General features: G+C 33.5%; 1 protein-coding gene across 3 annotated transcripts in view; it reads left to right on the top strand.

Annotated features, from left to right (window-relative positions):
- The window catches only part of RGS17 (regulator of G protein signaling 17), a 182,068-nt gene that overhangs the window by 127,227 nt on the left and 41,904 nt on the right, over positions 1 to 12,937 (top strand). The gene's annotated exons all lie outside the window — the stretch shown is intronic.

The following is a 12,937-nucleotide window of genomic DNA, read 5'->3' on the forward strand; positions in this document are numbered from 1 at the left end:
AGAACACATGCCAGTTTCTGGACTCACCGAAATAGCTCTGATGGATCTCTAATGTCTCCAGCTCCCCAAAACCCATTATATAAAAGGAACGGCACTTCTTCATCACAAAAAAGAATTAATTAAATAGCATTATCTTTGGTTTAATGAGAGATATAAAAATTACAGAAATTTGATCTTTACTTAACTGAGAATGTAAAATTAATCTTGGTGTGGAGGGAAGAAAAATCTGTACTTTTTTTTTTTTTTTTTTAAGCTGTGCATCTGAAAGAAATGGATGAGATGCCTTCATTAGGCAGGCAACCAACATTTATTAAGCATTCACTCAATGTCAGGTAATGTGTTAATACAAAAATAAGCAGACACTCCCTGCCCTCAAAAATCTTACATTCTAATGGAGGAAGATAATACATAAAAGGAAGCTGAAAACTGATGGGAGGCATGATGTTTACTCTTGAGAAAAGAATAGAAGGGCAGGTAATGAAGTCTTATCACTTTAAATGGAGACACTAGGAGAAATTCTCCAAAAGAGAATGGGTTGGGCATGACAGAGCATTATTTCAGGGACAAGAAGTAATTCAAAATAAATTTTAATAATGCACAAAGAGTACAAACAACATATTAAGAAACAGACATATATTCAGAAGCCTTTGAACTCTTTCAGGCCACAAAGCACCATCAAGAAAATGATTCTCTAATAATTCAGTGTCCCTCAGTTAATGCTTATTCCAGCTACTACATTTTTAGTTTTTAAGTATATAACCAGTATTACAGAGCAAGTTAAGGTGTTCCTTCCTAATAGGACTAAATTGTCTACTATGTAGACAGGTATTTTCTGGCAAACTCTCTAAGGAAAAAAAATATAGGTACAATATACTTTTGATTAATAATTAATTAATTGTTAATGATTCATCTTTTAAATCACTTTTTAAAAACCCAAACAATCAGCAAAATAAAAATAAATCATGCCCTGGCATTTGTTGGGTTTGGAGGTATTAAAAAATCGTCTTGCTGAAAATTTGACAATGGACTCCAGAGTAGATTCAAACTGGCACTAGCACAACCCTGGATGTAGGCTAAGACAAGATAGGTATGTTAGGAAAACCTAATGAGCACTGGAGGAGGAATCCAGGGATCCAGGTTCTAATGGATGGGTCATACTACCTGGCTATAAGTGTCTTTTGTTTTAGTTCCCTGATTTATACATTTAAAAAGTAATGCTAAAATTTCCCTAAGTTCTAACTTTAAAAGTCCATGATCCAAACATCTCTCTAAGTTATAAGTATAGAGAAAGAAGAAACCTTAATGGTTCATCCAGTCCAGTCTACCCTCTCATTTTACATTAAATTAAGTAATTGGAGTTTAGAAGAGTAAAACAATTTGTCAGTTATCATTGGTAATAGATAACAGAGTTCTGATTTGAATGCAGATTTTCTGACTTCAAACCCCCCACCATCACCACCACCACCCTTCTATTTTAGCTTCAAAAGTGTTAATCATCTTCACGTGAGTGAGGGGATTCCACAGACAAAATTAAAATGTTTATTTTCTTAGTTAAAATCCTAATGGTGTCTAGACTGAATGAATCTTCCCTGGAGTAATAAGTTTATTATGAAGTCTTCAAGAGACTCGCTAATTAATTTACCTGAAGATCTATGTGTTAAGGACCAAATCTTGGAACCTGAATTATGATTTCTTTAGACTAATTTATCTAGTCCTAGATGTTTATAATTTTAACTTAACATGTGATTAATATGATCTGTAAAAATATCTCCATGGCTTATTTACATTTATGAAAGTTTTGTATTCAGTTGCAGGTGATATTGTAATGTGCAAAGAAAGTTAGCATTTGGTGATTAATAGCCATTTCTGGATGATGACAAATGACTTACCTAGTCTAGAAAATGACTGCTTCATTTTTCTCAATGGGACTTTTATACTAATCTGAATAATTTTATGTGATTCTAAATATGCTTTACATACTTCCCAAATGTTTGATTACTAAGGAAATGGGAGGGAATAATGAAGGAAAATAAATCTTAAGAATGAATAGAAACATTCACTATAATTATTTATTTCTAGTAAAAGGGGGTAAGTTATACCCAGTCTTCTTGTATATCTCAATGGAACATTTTATGGGTGATTTTCAACTTTAGCTCCCCAAAATAGTATTTTTTTAAAGGGGACTGACCAGGAATGCGTGCTACTCATATATATTCCTATGTCACAAGGCTCAGACTCTGTGCTTTTGATAGATTTATTTGTATCTTATGGAAATAATAATAGAAGGGGAAGATTTTTTTTCAGAATTCTAGATAAGAATAATTATAGCTAACATTTTTATAGCTACAAGGGTTTACAATAGCCATTTTAGAATAATAGATTATTCGAGTCAGGAAAAATTCAGTTTGAATCTTGTTTCTCACATTTACTAGTTGTGAGACTTTGAGATTAGACTCTTCTGTAAAATGATTGATAGTTAATATGTATTTCACAAGGATGTTGTAAAATTAAAAGGAGATAACATGCATAGATCTCTCTGCTAAATTTAAAGCATTATATAAATGTAAACTTCATGAACATGTGACTTAATGATCCTGTAATGACAAGCATTATATTCACAATTCTCATTATTCTGTGCTATGCCATTTATCAGTATTATTTATTTCAGTGGCTAATAGACCACCTTATTTTTCTGCTCAAATTCTGTTTTGTAAGTCTTCAGGGCTAATCCACCAAAACACTAAACGTTGTAGTTATTTCTGAGAGTATAAGTTCATAAAACTAGGACAAGTTAGTACTTAGAATTATAGATACATAAAGCTAGAAGAGACCTAAAAGATCATTTGGTCCAACCTCCTACTTGATGTAGGCATATTTTCTACATTATTTTCTACATCATCCTTGACAAAGAGCCATAATGTCCAATATCTTGATTCAAACTCAAGAAATAGTCTCTGGATTATATACAGTTGGCACATATTTAGTGAGGATTTTATTTATTCTTGTTTACAAAAGAAGTTTAAAGATGCACCAAATTTTTTATTAAGTACACATAATTTTGCCCTTGGAGCAAATCAGGAATTTTTGAAGCCTTATTTGCATTCTTCTAAGTTATTAGCGTAATATCCAGAAAATGGACATTTGTTGCCCAAAGAACTACTATTACATTCCAGTGAGTATGCACTCCATACAATATCCCCTGCAATAATGCTGACAGATTCTGAATCATGCTGATCCATATATTCTTTGTTTAAAGTCAAGCAATATGTACCAGAGAAATATTGCCAGAAATAATATCTATGCTAATGAGCCTGATAGGACAGAAGAGTATCACTGTCTCCCTGCCCCAGTCCAGTTCATATCACAAAATTAATGAATTCTTATGTGCATTGTAGTATCTAGGTAGTTCATAGTACAAACAACAAAGAGAGCAAGGGAAAGGGAAAAAACAGCTTAAGCCAAATGTATCTTTTAACACTTACCAAATAAAGAATAAGGCAACTAATTATAAATGAAAACAGTTCTTACTCATATTTTTTTAAAATAACATTATTTTTAAAATCTGACTGGGAAAAAAATTGTTTCATTAAAAGTATTCCTGACTTTAAAAAGAGAAATGTTCTTCAATTTTTCCAGGCTAGGTCAAAGGATCAGAACAAAAAGAAACAATGAAAAATGTAATTTAGGGACTCAAAAAAAGTTAGAATTCAGAATATGAAGTAATTTTCATTTATGAAAACAAATAGTTGTCATCTAGTAGATTTTATTTCCTTTTAAGGAAATACAGTGGTAGGAAAATACTGCTAATAAATACAAACATGTTACATCTGCCTTATATGCCAATGGGTTGTGGGGTGAGGAAAAACTTTTTTTTTGTTTGAATCAAAATTTAATCCCTAAATTTGCATTTTCCTTATATTACATAACTAGAATCTCCCATTTTTATCCAAGTTCTTCTATTTTTGCTATTTTTTTTTATATTATCAAGCTTGGAAAATATGTCTTCGGCTATTGAAACAACTCAATGCTCCTATGGAGATAAAATTGACTAAGGTAGAAGTGGGTGGAAGGGGTATGTTTTTAAAAATGCTCAAATGCTTAATCTGGATTACTCCCGCAAGATCACTACCTAGGCCTCTGGCCAAATCATCCATTTCCCCCATGAAAAGGACAGAGGAAACTTGGTCAGGTGTTGAGTCTGCTATTCACTTGTGTATACTGAATATATATTCAAAATATATATTCACTTAGAGCATATCAATTTACTTATTTAGGATTCAGTTTAGTCATCAATAAAATGAAGGTGCTATATTAGATGATTTATTTAACTCTATTAATAATTAACATTCTGTGATTCAGTGGGTAGTGTTTTGCATTTTTACTTCCTCAAGGCAAAACATATAATTGAACAATTTCTGATCACCAAAGGGATTTATCTATTTGAGGGCTTTGTTTATAATGGTATTCTTGAGATTAATGAGCAAGATTGACCCTGTAGTTTCTCCCTTCTTCTTCTTAGAACAGACTGGTTTAATAGGAGTTTCAAACTCATTTCAACACTGTCATTTCAGTTAGACTCTTCTTATGTAGTCTAGGACAAAACAGACCATTGACAGTTGTTACAACTATGGAAATCAAATCTATCCAACAAAATTCAAGAAAATAGAATTTAAAATTACATTTTAATTTTGACTTCCATTAAGCTAAACTTCAGTTGTTCTAGATTCTTTGCTAATTTGCCTGTAATGTTTGGGTTAGCTTTCTGGAGATCCTCCAGACAGGCCTTGCAAGGTCTCAGCAGTTTAGACATCACAAGAATGTTCAGGAATAGAGTCCAAAGTCTTTATTATCTCCTTCATAGTCTGTTCCCAGTCTGTGTCTGTCACAGTCTGACCCAGTCTTGATCTTAGTGAAGGAGTACAGAAGGCAGGAGAGCCACCAGGAAGATGATCAAAAATGGAATGTCTCATTTCCAGTCCTCTCAGCCCTTAAATACCTTATTATAATTTACATCATTATAGCATATTGATTATATGTGAACTAGAGAACCATTACATCACCATGCTAAGTACTAAGTATATATATATTAAAGAACCATCATAATTCCACAGAGTTAACACCTTGTTCAGAGAGAAAAGCTCTAGAATCTAGAAATTCTAATTTTCTATTAAGAAAATTATTACTTTAAATTGCCACTTTAAAAATAATGGAGATGCCTTTTTTCATTTTTCAAATTTGATATAAACTTTTTTAAACTTTTCAATAACATCAACTAGTGAGCCCAATATAGCTTTATTTATATACATTCATGCACTTTAAGAGGAACCAGCGGGTATCCACACTTAAAATATCTGTCATATAGCATTCAAGTCTTATTTTTCTCAGAGAAGATTTGTCACGGAGTGTATTTAGTAAATCAACTAGTCCTCCAAAAGATAAAATTGTCTTTCCCTTGGACACATTTATTAATTGAGTACCCAGAACTCATGGCAGATGTTAGTAAATTTTGAATGCTTCATAAATTTGCCCTTTGCTAGACACCCCTATCTCCGTTTTTTACAAGGAGTCCAATTTTTAAAAGCAGACTATCATGCAAAATAGTGCCAAAATAGCATTCTATTTTATCCTCTAAAACTGTGATACTTTGGCTTACTAGCTATGGAAATAATAAGTAGCATAATTTTAAAAGCCAAAGAATAATCCCTCAAAAAAGAAAAAAAAATGGAAAATCCATGCTGCTGCTGTGATGAAGACACTATTCCCTGGAAATAAGTATCTCATACACACAAGGTGAATCATCCATTAATGTGAGGCCCCATTGAATAAATCAGTTCATTTAAACACTGTTACTGTGAAGGCTTTTTATGGCTCATCTCATATAAGAGCTTAATTAAAGTCTTTAAAAAAAAAAAAAAAGACTTTTGCACTGTAATTATAATTAGATTGGCATAAGGATCTCTTATAATGAATGGAAATTTTAAAATGTGCATCCTGTCAAAATAAAGGTATTTTTCTTTAGCATATTCTGATTAATTCTGTAGACTTTTATAAACAAATATTCCATTGAAATCCTACTTTGATGCCTTAAAACATACAGGAAAGGTGATTTGATCCATGTATCACAACCAGCTATTATATCATATCTCTCTTCCCTATTGTGGAAAAACTCTTTGAGCTACACTTGATGTCTCTATTTCCTTTCCTTTCACTCTCTTTTAAACTTTCTATTGTCTGGCTTCTGACCTTATCATCCAATTGAAACTGTTTTATCCAAAGTTGCCAATGAACTCTTATTTTCCAAATCTAATGACTTTTTCTCAGTCCTCATCAATTTGTGATCTCTTTATAGCCTTTCCTATACTCCACCACTCTTTTCCTTCATATTCTCTTCTTTCTAGGTTTCCATGACATACTGCTTATTCCTGCTCTCCATATACCTGTCTGACCTCTTCTCCTGTCCTTTGTTGAACCTTCATACACGTCCCACCTGCTAGTGGGAGATGTCCCCAAGACTCTTTATTTGGTCCTCTTCTCTCTCTCCCTAATTTCAGTTAGTAATCTCATCAATTCCCATGGATTCAATTATTAGCTTAATGCCAATGATACCTAAATCTAACTCACTTCTAACATCCAGACTCACATTTCCAACAAACTGGGTATCCTGTAGATATCTTAAACTCACCATGTCCCCAAGAGAACCCATTATTTTTACCTAAAGACCTTCTTTTTTCCTTTCCTATTACTGTGTTGGGTACCACCATCTTCCCAGTTATTTAAGCTTACAAACTAGGCATCCTTCTGAAATTCTCATACTCTCTCACTCCACATATTCAATCTCTCCTCATCTTGTGAATTTTGCCTTTGTAATACTTCTTGTATAAGCACTCTTCTTTCTTCTAACATTGGCACTATTTCAGAGGAAGCCTTTATTCTATTGCAGTACTCTGCTGGCTGGTCTTCTTCTTGCCTTGTCTTTCCCACATTTCAATCTATCTTCTTATCATCTGTCACAGTAATCTTTTTAAACCACATGCCTATGTCATTCTCCCTAATAAACTTCAATGGCTTCTGGGATCAAATATAAAATCCTCTTTTGGACAGTCACAGCCCTTCATAATCTGACTTCCCTTTCTATCTTTCCACATACTCTGAGATCCTGTAATACTGGCTTCCTTGCTGTTGTTCCCATAAGACAGTCCATCTCTAAACTCCACCATTTTCTTTTTTTTTTTTTTTTTTTCTGAGGCTGGGGTTAAGTGATTTGCCCAGGGTCACACAGCTAGGAAGTGTTAAGTGAGACCAGATTTGAACTCGGGTCCTCCTGAATTCAAGGCTGGTGCTCTATCCACTGCACCATCTAGCTGCCCCAACTCCACCATTTTCACTGGCTGTCCCTTGAGCCTGCAATTATCTTCTCTGCATTTCTGTCTCCTAAATTCCTTGGCATCCTTCAGGTCTCCTACTTTCTGCAAGAGATCTTTCTCATTCCTCCTTAATTTTAGTTCCTCATCTCTCTTGATCATCTCTAATTTATCCTGTATATATTGTACATAATTGTTGGCTTGTTGTCTCCCCAAATAGATTAAGTACCTTGAGAGTGGGAGATGTCCTTTTTGTATTCTTTTTTTTTTTTTTTTGTTTTGTTTTTTTTTTTTTTATATATATATATATATATTTTATAATATTATCCCTTGTATTCATTTTTCCAATTTACCCCCCCTCCCTCTATTCCCTCCCCCCGACGACAGGCAATACCATACATTTTACATGTGTTACAATATAGTCTAGGTACAATACATGTGTGCGAATATCATTTTCTTGTTGCACAACAAACATTAGAATCCGAAGGTACATGCAACCTGGGCAGACAGATATTAGTGCTAACAATTTTCATTCCCCTCCCAGTGTTTCTTCTCTGGGTGCAGCTACCTCTGTCCATCATTGATCAACTGGAAGTGAGTTGGATCTTCTTTATGTTGAAGATTTCCACTTCCATCAGAATACATCCTCATACAGTATTGTTGTTGAAGTGTACAGTGATCTTCTGGTTCTGCTCATTTCACTCAGCATCAGTTGATTTAAGTCTCTCCAGGCCTCTCTATATTCCTCCTGCTGGTCATTTCTTACCGAGCAATAATATTCCATAACCTTCATATACCACAATTTACCCAACCATTCTCCAACTGATGGACATCCATTCGTCCTCCAGTTTCTAGCTACAACAAAAAGAGCTGCCACAAACATTTTGGCACATATATGTCTCTTTCCGCTCTTTAGTATTTCTTTGGGATATAATCCCAGTAGTAGCGCTGCTGGGTCAAAGGGTATGCACAGTTTGATAACTTTTGGGGCATAATTCCAGATTGCTCTCCAGAATGGCTGGATTCTTTCACAACTCCACCAGCAATGTATTAGTGTCCCAGTTTCCCCACATCCCCTCCAACATTTGTCATTATTTGTTCCTGTCATCTTAGCCAATCTGACAGGTGTGTAGTGGTATCTCAGAGTGGTCTTAATTTGCATTTCTCTGATCAGTAGTGATTTGGAACACTCTTTCATGTGAGTGGATATAGTTTCAATTGCTTCCTCTGAGAATTGTCTGTTCATATCCTTTGACCATTTATCAATTGGAGAATGGTTCGGTTTCTTATAAATTAGGGTCAGTTCTCTATATATTTTGGAAATGAGACCTTTGTCAGAACCTTTGTTTTTAAAAATATTTTCCCAATTTGTTACTTCCCTTCTAATCTTGTTTGCATTAGTATTATTTGTACAGAAACTTTTTAGTTTGATGTAATCAAAATCTTCTATTTTGTGATCAATAATGATCTCTAGTTCTCCTCTGGTCATAAATTCCTTCCTCCTCCACAAGTCTGAGAGGTAGATTATCCTCTGTTCCTCTAATCTATTTATTATCTCCCTCTTTATGCCTAAATCATGGACCCATTTTGATCTTATCTTGGTATATGGTGTTAAGTGTGGATCCATATCTAATTTCTGCCATACTAATTTCCAGTTTTCCCAACAGTTTTTTCCGAATAATGAATTTTTATCCCTAATGTTGGAATCTTTGGGTTTGTCAAAGATTAGATTGCTATAGATGTACCCTTTTTTGTCCTTTGTATCTAATCTGTTCCACTGATCTACCGGTCTATTTCGTAGCCAATACCAAATGGTTTTGGTGACTGCTGCTATATAATATAGCTTTAGATCAGGTACACTTAGACCACCTTCCTCTGAGTTTTTTTTCATTAGTTCCCTTGCAATTCTTGACCTTTTATTCTTCCATATGAATTTTGTTGTTATTTTTTCTAGGTCATTAAAATAGTTTCTTGGGAGTCTGATTGGTATAGCACTAAATAAATAGATTAGTTTGGGGAGTATTGTCATCTTTATTATATTCACTCGGCCTATCCAAGAGCACTGAATGTCTTTCCAATTATTTAAATCTGATTTTATTTTTGTGGCAAGTGTTTTGTAATTTTTCTCATATAATTCCTGACTTTTCTTTGGTAGATGGATTCCCAAATATTTTATACTCTCAACATTTGTTTGGAATGGAATTTCTCTTTGTATCTCTTGCTGTTGCATTTTGTTAGTGATATATAAAAATGCCGAGGATTTATGTGGATTTATTTTGTATCCTGCCACTTTGCTGAAATTTTGAATTATTTCTAGTAGCTTTTTAGCAGAGTCTTTGGGGTTCTCTAAGTATACCATAATGTCATCTGCAAAAAGTGATAGTTTGATTTCCTCATTTCCTACTCTAATTCCTTGAATCTCTTTCTCGGCTCTTATTGCCGAGGCTAGCGTTTCTAGTACTATATTGAATAGTAATGGTGATAGTGGGCAACCTTGTTTCACTCCTGATCTTACTGGGAAAGGTTGCAGTTTATTTCTATTGCATATTATGCTTACTGACGGTCTTAAATATATACTCCTGATTATTCTAAGGAATAATCCATTTATTCCTATACTCTCAAGAGTTTTTAGTAGGAATGGATGTTGGATTTTGTCAAATGCTTTTTCTGCATTTATTGAGATGATCATATGGTTCTTATTAATTTGATTATTAATATGGTCAATTATATTAATAGTTTTCCTAATATTAAACCAGCCCTGCATTCCTGGAATAAATCCTACTTGATCATAGTGTATTATCTTGGAGATGATTTTCTGAAGTCTTTTTGCTAATATCTTATTTAAGATTTTAGCATCAATATTCATTAAGGAGATTGGTCTATAATTTTCTTTCTCAGTTTTCGATCTACCAGGTTTAGGTATCAGTACCATGTCTGTGTCATAAAAGGAGTTTGGTAGGACTCCTTCATCCCCTATTTTTTCAAATAATTTATATAACATTGGGGCTAATTGTTCTTTAAATGTTTGGTAGAATTCACATGTGAATCCATCTGGCCCTGGGGATTTTTTCCTGGGGAGTTGATTAATAGCTTGTTCTATTTCTTTTTCTGAAATGGGACTATTTAAGCAATTTATCTCCTCCTCTGTTAATCTAGGGAGCCTATATTTTTGGAGAAAGTCATCCATTTCACTTAAGTTATCAAATTTATTGGCATAAAGTTGGGCAAAGTAACTCCTTATTATTTCTCTAATTTCCTCTTCATTGGTGGAAAGATCCCCCTTTTCATTTGTAAGACTATCAATTTGATTTTCCTCTTTCTTTTTTTGATCAAATTTACCAAAGGTTTATCTATTTTATTGGCTTTTTCATAAAACCAACTCTTGGTTTTATTTATTAATTCAATAGTTTTTTTACTTTCAATTCTATTGATTTCTCCTTTTAATTTTTGTATTTCGAGTTTAATTTTTGGTTGGGGGTCCTTTTTGTATTCTTAGCATACTATCTGGCTTCTTGTTGTTGTTCAGTCATATCTGATTCTTTGCATGTATTCTCAAAGACTATGACAGCTAAGTAGAACTTGTCAGATCCTATAAAGCTAGAAAGAGTACCAATCTAGTGCCAGACTTATAAGTTTGTCATTTGAGGAGCTATCTAGTAAAATTCATGGGGGCTCATCCCTAGAAGGATGATCATTAAGTGAGGTACCTCAGTTCCAAAAGATGATCTTAGTGCCTTCATGGCAAGGGTTGGAGTCAATGCCTATTCTGATGAAATCACAAAGCTCTTATTAAGATTATTTATGCATCTATCTCTTTACTGTATTATAAGTTGAAGTATGTGAGCCATGGTTTACACATTCTTTTTTTTTTTAATCAACAACTGGCACAAATATTTGCCGAGTTGGTTCACAATATACAAAATTATGTAAAACTACTCTGGACCAGAAAAGAGTTTATTCACTTACGTCAGGGTACATATTTACCAAACTGATTACATATTCAAGTTTTCTCCTTCTTGTATTAGAGAAATAATACCCTTTTAGCCTTCAGGTTCTCCTTTTTTACATGATAATTATCAATGCTTCTATTTGCACCTGTTGCTTAGCACAGTGCTCATATTTAATATATGCTTGTTGACTGACAATGGGCAAAGAACTGAAATAGATATTACAAGATCTAGTTTTAAATTCTGGCTTTGCCAACAGCAAGCTACAGAATTTGGGGAAAAGTTGTTTCCCTTTTCTAGATTTCAGTTTTGAATAATTTCTACCCATTCCTCTAGTTCTTTCTTTATGTAATTCTAAACATATATTAATTGTAATCTAAGGTGCCAATTGGGCTTCAGGAATAATAGGCATATTAATGCATTAATAGGTATGATTTGGTACATTCATTCCAGAAAGCAGTTTGAAACTATAGCTAAGTGTTACTAAGTGAGATATATATATATATATCTCCTTTGACCTTGCAATACCATTACAACCAAATCAAATCAAAAGAGATCAAATAAAGAGGAAAAGGATTTGTATATAATATATACTACATTATATGTATATATAGTGTGTATATATAGTGAATATGGGGGGGGGGTACGTGCACATGCACGTGTGTGTGTGTGTGTGTGTGTGTGTGTGTGTGTGTGTGTAGCAATTATTTTTCTGGAGACAAAGAACTATAAAAGGTAGTCAGAAGATGCAGTGGTTAGCATGCCAGACCTGGCATTAGGAAGATTCATCTTCATGAGTTCAAATCTGGTTTCAGATTCATACTGGATGTGTGACTGTGGCAAGTCACCTAATCTTATTTGCTCCAGTTTCTTACAGATGACCTAGAAAAGGAAATGGCAAATCACTCCAGTATCTTTAGAGTCATGGAGAGTTGTATACAACTGAAATGACTCAACAACCAAGAACTATAAATTAAGAGTATATGCATCATTTGGAGAAAGGCTGATTGAATATGGGTTTCAGAATACTATCCACCTCCTGGCAGAGAGGAAAGACTACTATTTTCTCTCTGTCAGGAGGTAGATAGTATTTTTTTTTATCATTTGTCCTCTGGAAATCAGTGTTTGTTTTTTAATTTGATCAGAGTTTTAAAGTCTTTCAAAGTTGTTAATTTTTATGACACTTTTGTAATAGTATAAATTGTTCTTCTCATTCTGTTCACTTAACTCTGTATCAGTTCATAACATGGCTTCCTAGGTTTCTCTGAAACAATCCTCTGAAACAATTATGGTAGACATGATCAGCATGATCAGTGTAACAATTTCTTTTGTTTGACTATGCCAATTTATTACAAGTGTTTTGTTTATTTGTTTGTTTTCTAGGAGGGATAGTGATAAGATAAAAACAAAATAAATACTTATTAATTGAAAAAGTAAAATATAATTTTAAAATGCAGAGACATCTTTATTTACATATTTTACAGATGGTTAACTTCAGCTGATAAGGATAATCCCTCAATTTACCTATCTTTTGAGAGTAGGGATTGCTTCACCCTTTGTATTTATATCTCCAGTGTCTACTATAGTGACTGGAACATTGTAAACACTTAATAAATGCTTATTTTTGAA

Source organism: Sminthopsis crassicaudata, chromosome 4 (assembly GCF_048593235.1).
Source record: "Sminthopsis crassicaudata isolate SCR6 chromosome 4, ASM4859323v1, whole genome shotgun sequence".
Classification (NCBI taxonomy): domain Eukaryota; kingdom Metazoa; phylum Chordata; class Mammalia; order Dasyuromorphia; family Dasyuridae; genus Sminthopsis; species Sminthopsis crassicaudata.